The following is a 10963-nucleotide window of genomic DNA, read 5'->3' as shown; positions in this document are numbered from 1 at the left end:
TCTCAGCTCCCCACCTCCCTGGGTATCTGGCCTTTTCTCCTGGACTCTCCTATCCTGGGTGTGTCTTCTAACCCTGCTGTGCCACTGAGATTCACAGTGCCTTGGTTTTGCCTTTCTCTGATGAAGAATCAGCTTTCAAGAGTGGGGAAACTGGGAAAACAAGTTACTGCTTGATTATATTGGACTTTCCTCAGTCTTGCATTTTGTGTGTGTTCCTGAAAACCCCACTTCCCAGGCTAATAGGCACAGTGAGAATATACACAATGCACACACACACTTGCGGGTTCATTCACTCAGACAACATCTACTAAGCATCTTACTGTGTGCTAAGCCCTATCAAGATATAGAGATGGATGAAACACTTATGCACAAGCTCAGACATCTGTACAGTCACAGTGTGTGTTTGGGCATGTAGATAAGAACTCATAATGGAAGCTTAGACTTGAAAAGCTTCATGGGAGAGAGAATACAGTAATGACTATCATTTTAGAAACACTATATGTCCAACACTGTTCCAGAATTTCATACACATTAACAATCTGCAACAAACCTATAAGGCAGATCCTACAATTAAGCTCCTTTACAAGGAGGCTTAGGGAGATTACCTTGTCAAAGACACAAAGCAATGCAGTAGTGAAGCTGGGATTGAAACTCAGAGCTGGTACACACCACATTGTACAACACACTGTGGAGGTATCATAGCCCCTCCTGCAGTATCGTGCAAATCGGTAACTTACAATGGACATTCAGAGCTGGGAAGTTTACTTCCACTTGGGGAGCAGAGGAGCATGAAAACCTATTCAATATGATCACAAAACAGAAAGGGACTGTGGCAGATCTTGGTAGACACTATGGAAGCTGAACCACTACTAGTAGCAGCTGGGTTCTCAAAAGCTCATAATGTGCTGGAAACCACTTCTCTTTCTTGCAATGTGATGTTTCTCAGACCTCACTGTGAACACAGCTCATCTGGGAATCATGGTAAAACTCAGGCTCCAATTCAGCAGGTCTGGGTGGGACCTGGGACTCTGCATGCCTACCAAGCTTCCAGCTCGTGCCAATGCTGTTAATCCACATAATATGCTTGGACAAGCAAACTCTGGGGCAGTGGTTCTCAAAGCGAGGTTTTCAGAACCAGGTAGCAGCAGCATCACCTAGAAGCTTGCTAGAAATGCAAATTCCAAGGCCCTACTCCAGAGCAAATGAATCAGGAACTCTAGGGTGGAGCCCAGGAATCTGCGCTTTCACAAACTCTTCAGGTGATGCTGACGCACACTGAAGTATGAGAACCACTGCTCTAGACAGCAGTGTATTCTCCTTCTCTGCTCTCCTTCATTTATAATGTTTTTGCTTCTGTTAGATACTCTGATTCACTTCTAAATGAGGCAGGAAGTCCTGATAGACTTGCCACCTGCTTGGGAGACCAATGCAGAACTCTTCCTAAAAAAGCCTCTCTAAACTTCTCAAAGATGGCAGACTGTGCGTAGTTAAGTGGTAAAACCCCCGGCCAGACTCCAGACTTTTCTTCATCCAGATTCACCTTTATTCTGTGCTATATACGATAGTTAATATTTGACATACATGTATGTCTATACACACATTTGCATACGTAGGCCTTGTACCACTTCATAGATTTGTTGTAAGGCACACACGTAACTTCAAGGAACATTTCCAAGATCCAAATGTAACAGCAACAACATAATAGAAATAAAAACACTGAACACGTATTACTTCAGAGAAATACCTCATTCTTTGATTAACATGATCTCGGTGTTTGTTAGCTGGAAGGTTCTAATTTCTCAATAACAGTGCATTCAAGGCTATTAGCATAATTTTATGATCCCTAACTATAATTCAATGAAAATTGAGATATTTGTTTCCACTGTATCAAATTTGCCTCTACTGGATACTGGAAATCCATTGACAGAAGTGCTGTACCAGTTAAGCTAGAATGGGGTAAGCAGTAAATAAATAAACACAAATTTTCAGTGGCTTATTTTTATTACATGCCACGCTCACACTACATGTCCAACATGGTATGTGTGTATATAATAGCAAGAGTAGGGGAATGGGTGGAGGGGAGCCCTCCTCCAATCACCCAAGACCCAGGCTCACAGAGCTGTAGCATCTTGGGACACAGTTCCCTCAACGTGTAGCTCCAAGGATACCGTTGCAAGGCAGAAACAGGATACTCCCACAGTGGTTTTTTCACTCTTTTAGCCATAAGGGGCACACATCACTTTCTCTCACATGTCATTAGCCAGAACAAGTCTCATGACTCTGCCTAGTTGTGAGGGAAGAGGAGTCTCCTATATGTCCAAGAAGTAAAGGAGAACTAGAAATCGATGAGCAACGGTATTATCTTCACACTCAGCTGAAATGTGTTACACTTGAATGCCTATAACCATAATAAGGTAAAAAGATGAGCAACAATCAGCTCAGAAAAATCTCTGTAAATCAGCATGTGTGACATTGCCATTCATGGAGTATTTATTACGTACCAAGAACTCACTATCCTGTTTCATGTACATCATTTCAACCGGTGCTAAAACAGCCCTAACGGGGTGGCCCCATTATCTAACCTACCAGTTTAAAACTGCAGGCAAGATCTGAGGCCGGATTTGCATCCAGTTTCAACTGGCTCTGTAGTACTCGGACTTAACCCACCTGCAATACCCCTCAGTAACGATGCCGTCTCCTCCCCTTCAAAACTCTGATTACTCATTGCCTTTCTGTGGACTTCGTAGTTATTAAAATCCTATTCTACCAGAGATGAACCACAATCTCTGCAGGTCCTTCTCCAGTGTACTGGACTGGGTCCAGGACTGCAACTATTGTGGACTTTGTAAGGTCAGTTCCCAAAAAACATCATTAGTAAAACACACAGAGGATGCCCTACCCCTCAGAAGTAAGGGCAGGTTTAAGACTTAGATGCTGATCTACTCTCACTTTCTCTTCTATCCTACAGAGAGGGGTAAGAACTCTAGTCCTCCCCAGCAGCTAAAGGGGCCCATCATCTGTGGGCACACTACAAGGAAAATACAAGGTAGAAACATTTAACAGGACACAGACACGGACTGAAAAAGAGAGAAGTGTTCTTGTTCTCTTCCCTTGGCTACCTGGAAATTCAAAGATAAATTTAAATGCTTTGAACATCTTAGCACCTTGTCCTTGGCTTCTGGTAAAATTACCACACACACCCCCCCAACCCAATTACCACTTGCACAGTTCACGTTCCCCACTTAGCTTCTGCGTTAACATCAGTTCAATCACCTTAAACCATTTTTTTAATAGGCAGGATATAGAGGCACAACTGGTTTCATTGCACTGCAGTTTATTATGCTTTGCAGATGCTGGGTCTTTTAAAAATTGATGGTTTGTGGCAACCCCACATCAAGCAAGTCTATCAATGTCATTTTTCCAATAGCGTGTGTGATCTTTCTGCTACTATCACAGTGGGTGTACAACTTGTGATATTATGCATGATATCCTAGAGATCTTTCTGCTACTATCATCATGGGTGTACACCCTGTAATGTTATACATGATATCTTCATGATCTTTCTGCTATCACGGTGGGTGTACGCCCTCTGATATTATGCATGATATCTTCACGATCTTTCTGCTCCTATCACAGTGGGCGTATACCCTGTGATATTATGCATGATATCCTTGAGATTTTCCTGCTGATATCACAGCGCGTGTACCCCATGTGTGTACACCCTGCGATGTTATGTAGGACATCCTTGCTATCGTTTTGCTAATATCAATCACAGTCGCTTTACACCCTGTGTGTACACCTTGTAATGTTATGCAGGATAACCTTGCGATCTTCCCGCTAGTATCAATCAATCACAGTGGCTGTACACCCTGTGTGTACACCCTGTGATGTTACTCACGATGTTCTCTTGATCGTCCCACTAATATCAATCAATCACAGTGGCTGTACGTTCTGTGTGTACACCCTGTGGTGTTACGCCGGATACCCTCACAATCTTTTTACTAATATCAATCAATCACAGTGGCTGCACACCCTGTAGGTACACCGTGCTTGTATATTCTGTGATATTATGCGTGATATGTATGCATAGTATCCTTGCGATCTTTTTGCTAATATCACAGTAAGTGTACATCTGCGATATTATCCATGGCATCCTGGCGACCTTTCTGCTAATATCACAGCGGGTGTACACCCTGTGTGCACCTGCTGTGATATTATTCACGACTTCATCGCGACCTTTCTGCTAATATCACAGTGGGTGTATACCCTGTGTGCGCACCCTGCAATACTATGCATGATATTCTCGCGATCTTTCTGCTAATATCACAGTGAATGTACACCCCACAATATTATGCATGATATCCTCGCGATTTTTTGCTAATATCACAGTGGCTGTTACACCCTGCGATACTATGCATGATATCCTCGCGATCTTTCTGCTAATATCACAGCGGCTGTACAGCCTGTGATATTATGCATGATATCCTCGCGATCTTTCTGCTAGTATCGCAGGGAATGCACACTTTGTGTTCACATCCTGCGATATTATGCATGACATTTCCCCTACCTTTCTACTAATACCACGGTAGGTGTACACCCTGTTTGCACACCCTGCGATATTATTCATGACATCCTCGCGACCTTTCTGCTAATATCACAGTGAGTGTACACCCTGTGTGCACACCTTGCGATGTTATGCATGACATTCTCGGGACCTTTCCACTAATATCACAGTGAGTGTACACCCTGTGTGCACACCTTGCGATGTTATGCGTGACATTCTCGGGACCTTTCCACTAATATCACAGTGGGTGTACACCCCGGGTGCACAACTTGCGATACTCTGCATGATATCCTCGCGATCTCTCTGCTACTATCACAGTGAATGTTCACCTTGTGATATTATGCATGATATCCTGGCGATCTTTCTGTTAATATCATAGTGGATGTACACCCTGTGTGTATATTCTGTGATATTAGGCATAATATTTTCACGATCTTTCCGCTAATATCAATCACAGTGGGTGTACATCCTGTGTTTACACCCTGTGATATTATGCATGACATTCTCGCTATCTTTCTGCTAGTATCACTGTGGGTTTACACCCTGTGTGGACACCCTGTAATATTATGCATGATATTCTCATGATCTTTCTGCTAATATCCATCACAGCGGGTGTACACGCTGTGTGTACACCCTATGATATTATGCGTGTACACTCTGTGATATTACACATGATATCCTCGCTATCTTTCTGCTAATATCACAGTGAGTGTACAGCCTGATATTATGCATAATATTTTCGAGATATTTCTCAAAATACTGTGACTGTGCTATTGTCACAGTAGGTGTACACCCTGGGTGTACATCCTGTGAGATTATGAATAATATCCTCAAGATATTTTTGCTACTTTCACAGTGGTTGTACACTCTTGGTGTACACCTTGTAAATTTATGCATAATATGTTCGAGATATTTCTGCTACTGTCACAGTTGGTGTACACCCTGAGTGTACACCTTGTGAGATTATGCATAATATCCTAGAGATATTTCTGCTACTGTCACAGTGGGTGTACACTCTGGGTGTACACCCTGTGATATTGTACATAATATCCTCGAGACATTACTGCTTGTATCACATAGTGGGTGTACACTCGGTGATATTATGCCTAATAACTTGAGGGATTACTATTAATATTACAGTGTGGGTACACCTTGTTTGTACTCCCCTCTGATATCATGCCTAATATCTTCTTCGAGAGATTACTGCTAATATTACAGGGGGTGTATCCCCCGTGTGTACCTTTCCTGAAATATTATGCCAAATATCTTCTCAGAGAAATCACTGCTAATAGCACAGGGGTGGTACACCCTGTATGCCTACCCTGTGATATTATGTTTAATATCTTCTTCGAGAGGTTACTCCTAATATCACAGTGGATGTACTCATTGTGTGTACACCCTGTGATATTATTCAAAATATTTTCGATATTACTGCTAATATCATAGTGGATGTACACCCTGTGAGTACACACTGTAAAAATATTCATAATATCTTCTATATTGCCACTAATGTCACAGTGGGTGTACACCCTGTGTGTATACTCTGTGATATTATTCATAATATATTCAATATTACCGCTAATATCAGAGTTGGTGTACACCCTGTGATATTATTCATTATACCTTCAATATTACCGCCAACATCACAGTGAGTGTACACCCTGTGACATTATTAATATTTTTGATATTACTGCTAATATCACATTGGGCATATACCCTGTGATGTTATTTATATCGCTTATATTACTGGTAATATCACAGTACTGCTAATATCACTGTTGGTGTACATCCTGTGATGTTATTCCTAATATTTTTGATTTTACTGCTGATATCCCAATGGTGTACACCCTGGCTGTACTTCCACTGTGATATTATTTATAATACCTTCGATATGATGGCTAATGTCACAGTGGGTGTATACTCTGTGATATTATTCATAACAATATGGAAGCTATGTGTAAACATTGGATATTATAAATATCGGAGCGATATTTCATTAATATCACAGTGTGTAAACATTGTGTTAACACAGTATAAGTATGAGAGCAATATTTCATTAATATCATGGTTTGTAATCACTGAGTGTAAACACTGGATATTGTATTAGAGTGATATTTCATTAATATCACAGTGTGTAAACAGTGTGTGCAAACACTGGATATTATAAATATCAGGCGATATTTTATAAATATCATAGTGTGTAAACACTGGACATTTTAAATATGAGAGTGATATTTCATTACGATTACAGTGTGTGACCACTTGATTTTATAAATATCAGAGTCATATTTCATTATTATCAACGTGTTTGAACACTGTGTGTAAACACTGATATTACAAATATCAGAGTGACATTTATTTAATATCACAGTGTGTAAACACTGAATATTATAAATATCAGAGCAATATTTCATTAATATCAATAGTGTGTAAACACCGAATATTATAAATATCACAGCGATACTTCATTAATATCATAGTGTGTAAATATTGAGCCTAACACTGGATATTATAAATATTAGAGCAATATGTCATTAATATCCCATTGTGTAAACACTGTGTCTAATCACTGGATATTATAAATATCAGAGCGATATTTCATTAATATTTTAGTCTATAAGCACTGGATGTTATAATTATCAGAGCGATATTTCATTAACATCACAATGTGTAAATACTGGATATTATAAATATCATGGTGATATTTTATTACTATCACAGTGTGTAAACACTGGATATTATAAATATCAGAGCCATATTTCATTACTATCACAGTGTGTGAATACTGGATATTATACATCTCAGAGCAATATTTCATTAATATCACAATGTGTAAACACTGGATATTATAAATATCAGGGCCATATTTCATTAATATCACAGTGTGTAAACAATGGATATTATAAATATCAGAGTGCTATTTCACTCACTGGATATTATCAATATCATCAGAGAGATCTTTCATTAATATCACCGTGTGTAAACCCTGGATATTATTAATATTATCAGAGCAATATTTCATTAATATCACAGTGTGTAAGCACTGGATATTGTAAATATCATCATCACAGTGATATTTCATTAATATCACAGTGTGTAAACACTGCATATTACAAGCATCATCAGAGCGATATTTTGTTAATATCACAGTGTGTCAATACTAGATATTACAAGTATTATCAGAGCGATATTTTATGTATATTACCATGGGTAAACACTGGATATTACAATTATTATAACCAGAGTGATATTTCATTAACGTAACAGTGTGTAAACCCTGGTTATTACACGTATCCTTCTCAGAGCAATATTCATTAATATCACAGTTTGTAAACTTTGGATACTATAAATATCAGAGCGAAATTTCCCTAAAATCACAGTGTGTACACCCTGGACACTATAAATATCAGTGCAAAATTTCCCTAGTATCACAGTGTGTAAATCCCGGATACTCTAAATATGAGACAGAAAATTCCCTGGTATCACAGTGTGTAAACCCTGGATTCTATAAATACGAGAGCTAAATTTCCCTAGTATCATAGTGTGTAAACCCTGGATACTATAAATACCAGAACAAAACTTTCCTATTATCACAGTGTGTAAACTCTGGATACTATAAATATCAGAGCGAAATTTTCCTAGTATCACAGTGTGTAAACTCTTTGTGTAAACACTGCATATTATATATATCAGAATGATATTTCACTAGTGTCACAGTGTGTAAACCCTGTGTGTAAACTCTGTATATTACAAATATCAGAGCCATATTTCACTAATGTCACATTGTGTAAACACTGTGTATTATAAATATCAGGGCGAAATTTCACTAATGTCTCAGTATGTAAATACTGGATATTAGTAAGATCAGAGAGAAATTTTACTAACGTCTCAGTGTAAAAACACTAGATATTACAAACATCAGAGTGAAATTTCCCTTGTATTACAGTGCATAAAAAGTGGACACTATAAATATCAGATCAAAATTTCCCTAGTATCACCATGTAAACACTGGATACTATAAATATCTGAGAGGTATTTCACTAGTGTCATAGCGTGTAAACACTTTGTGTAAACACTGGCTATTATAAATATCAGAATGATATTTCACCAGTATTATAGTGTGTAACCACTGGAGATTATAATTATCAGGGTGATATTTTTCACTAGTATCACAGTGTGTAACCACCGGATATTATAAATATCAGAGCGATAATTGACTAGCATCACAGTGTGTAACCACCTGGATACTATAAATATCAGAGCGATGTTTCATTAATATCACAGTGTGTAAGCCCTGTGTGTAAACACTGGATATTATAAATATCACAGCGATATTTCACTGATATCACAGTGCGTAACCACTGGGTATTGTAAATGTCACAGTGATGTTACACCAATATCACAATGTGTAACTAGTGGATGTTGCAAATATCACAGCGATGTTTTGCCAATATCACAGTGTGTAACCACTGGAAATTGTAAATATCACAGTGATATTTTGCCGATATCGCAGCGTGTAACCAGTGTGTAAACACAGGATATTGTAAATATCAGAGCAATATTTTGCTGGTATCACAGTGTGTAAACTGGATACTGTAAATATCACAGCAATATTTCACTGATATCACAGTGTGTAAACACTGGATATTGTAAATATCACAGCGATATTTCATTGATGTCACAGTGTGTAAGCACTGTGTGTAAACACTGGATATTATGAATTCACAGGGATATTTCATTAATATGGTGTGTAAACACTGGATATTTTGAATATCACGGCGATATTTCATTAATATCACGGTGTGTAAACACTGTGAGTAAACACTGGATATTATAAATATAACAGCGATATTTCCTTAATATCATGATGTGTAAATGCTAGATATTATAAATATTGCATTGATATTTGATTAATATCACAGCATGTAAACACTATGTGCGAACACTGGATATTATAAATATCACAACAATATTTCATTAATATCACGGTGTGTAAACACTATGTGTAAACAATGGATATTATGAAAATCACAGCGATATTTCATTAATGTCACAGTGTGTAAGCACTGGATATTACGAAAATCACAGCGATATTTCATTAATGTCACACTGTGTAAACACTGTGTGCAAACACTGGATATTATGAATATCATAGCGATATTTTAATAATATCACAGTGTGAAAGCACTGTGTGGAAACACTGGATATTATGAATGTCACAGCGATATTCGTTAATGTCACAGTGTGTAAGCACTGTGTGTAAATACTGGATATTATGAATGTCACAGTGATAGTTCATGAATTTCACAGTGTGTATTATAAAAATCACAGCGATATTTAACATCACAGTGTGTAAACACTTTGTGTAAACATTGCATATTATAAATATCACAGCGATGTTTCATCAGTATCACAGTTTGTAAACCTTGGATATTATAAATATCACAGCAATATTTCATTTATATCATGATGTGTAAACACTGGATATTATAAATATCACAGCGATGTTTGCTTAATATCATGGGGTGTAAACACTGTATATTACAAATATCACACCCATATTTTATTAATATCACGGTGTGTAAACACTGGATATTATAAATATCACATTGATATTTCATTGAGGTCATGGTGTGTAAAGACTGGATGTTATAAATATCTGTGACATTTCATTGATGTCATGGTGCATAAACACTTGATATTACAAATATCACAGAGATATTTCATTGATATCACAGTGTGTAAACACTGGATATTATAAATATCACAGCGATATTTTATTAATATCATGGTGTGTTAACCTTGCATATTACAAATATCACAGCCATATTTTATTAATATCACGGTGTGTAAACACTGGATATTATAAATATCACATTGATATTTCATTGAGGTCACAGTGTGTAAACACTGGATGTTGTAAATATCACAGCGATATTTCATTAATATCACAAACTGCCCCACTGACCCAGGGCCAGCCACAATATGACTTTCATGGGCCCTAGCTACTTTGTTTTTGTGCACCACTTCTTCCATAAAATAATTTAAAAATGAATATTTTATGACTGCATTCATAAAATGACTGTCATCCAAGCTGGATTCATTATTACATATTGCTTTTATTACATTCCTTTTCTTCTTCTAATTTAAAAAGTAATTACAATTAAAACATTTTCACAGGTCCCTAAAATTACTGTGTGCCTCCTGTGCCTCTAAGGGAGAAGTCAGCCCTACACTGACCCCTGGATTCTCAGCTCGCACCAGGCTCCCTCACACACACTTTTCTCCAGCCCCTTTCTGCTGTCTTTGCACAAACTTTGCCCTCTTCCTTGAACACGCTCCCTTGCCTTTTTCCTAATTTATCTCCACTATCCCGCACAGTGGATCAGAATCCCCTTA

This window comes from Hylobates moloch, unplaced genomic scaffold, assembly GCF_009828535.3.
Source record: "Hylobates moloch isolate HMO894 unplaced genomic scaffold, HMol_V3 SCAFFOLD_6, whole genome shotgun sequence".
Taxonomy (NCBI): domain Eukaryota; kingdom Metazoa; phylum Chordata; class Mammalia; order Primates; family Hylobatidae; genus Hylobates; species Hylobates moloch.
This window is presented reverse-complemented; position numbering follows the sequence as displayed.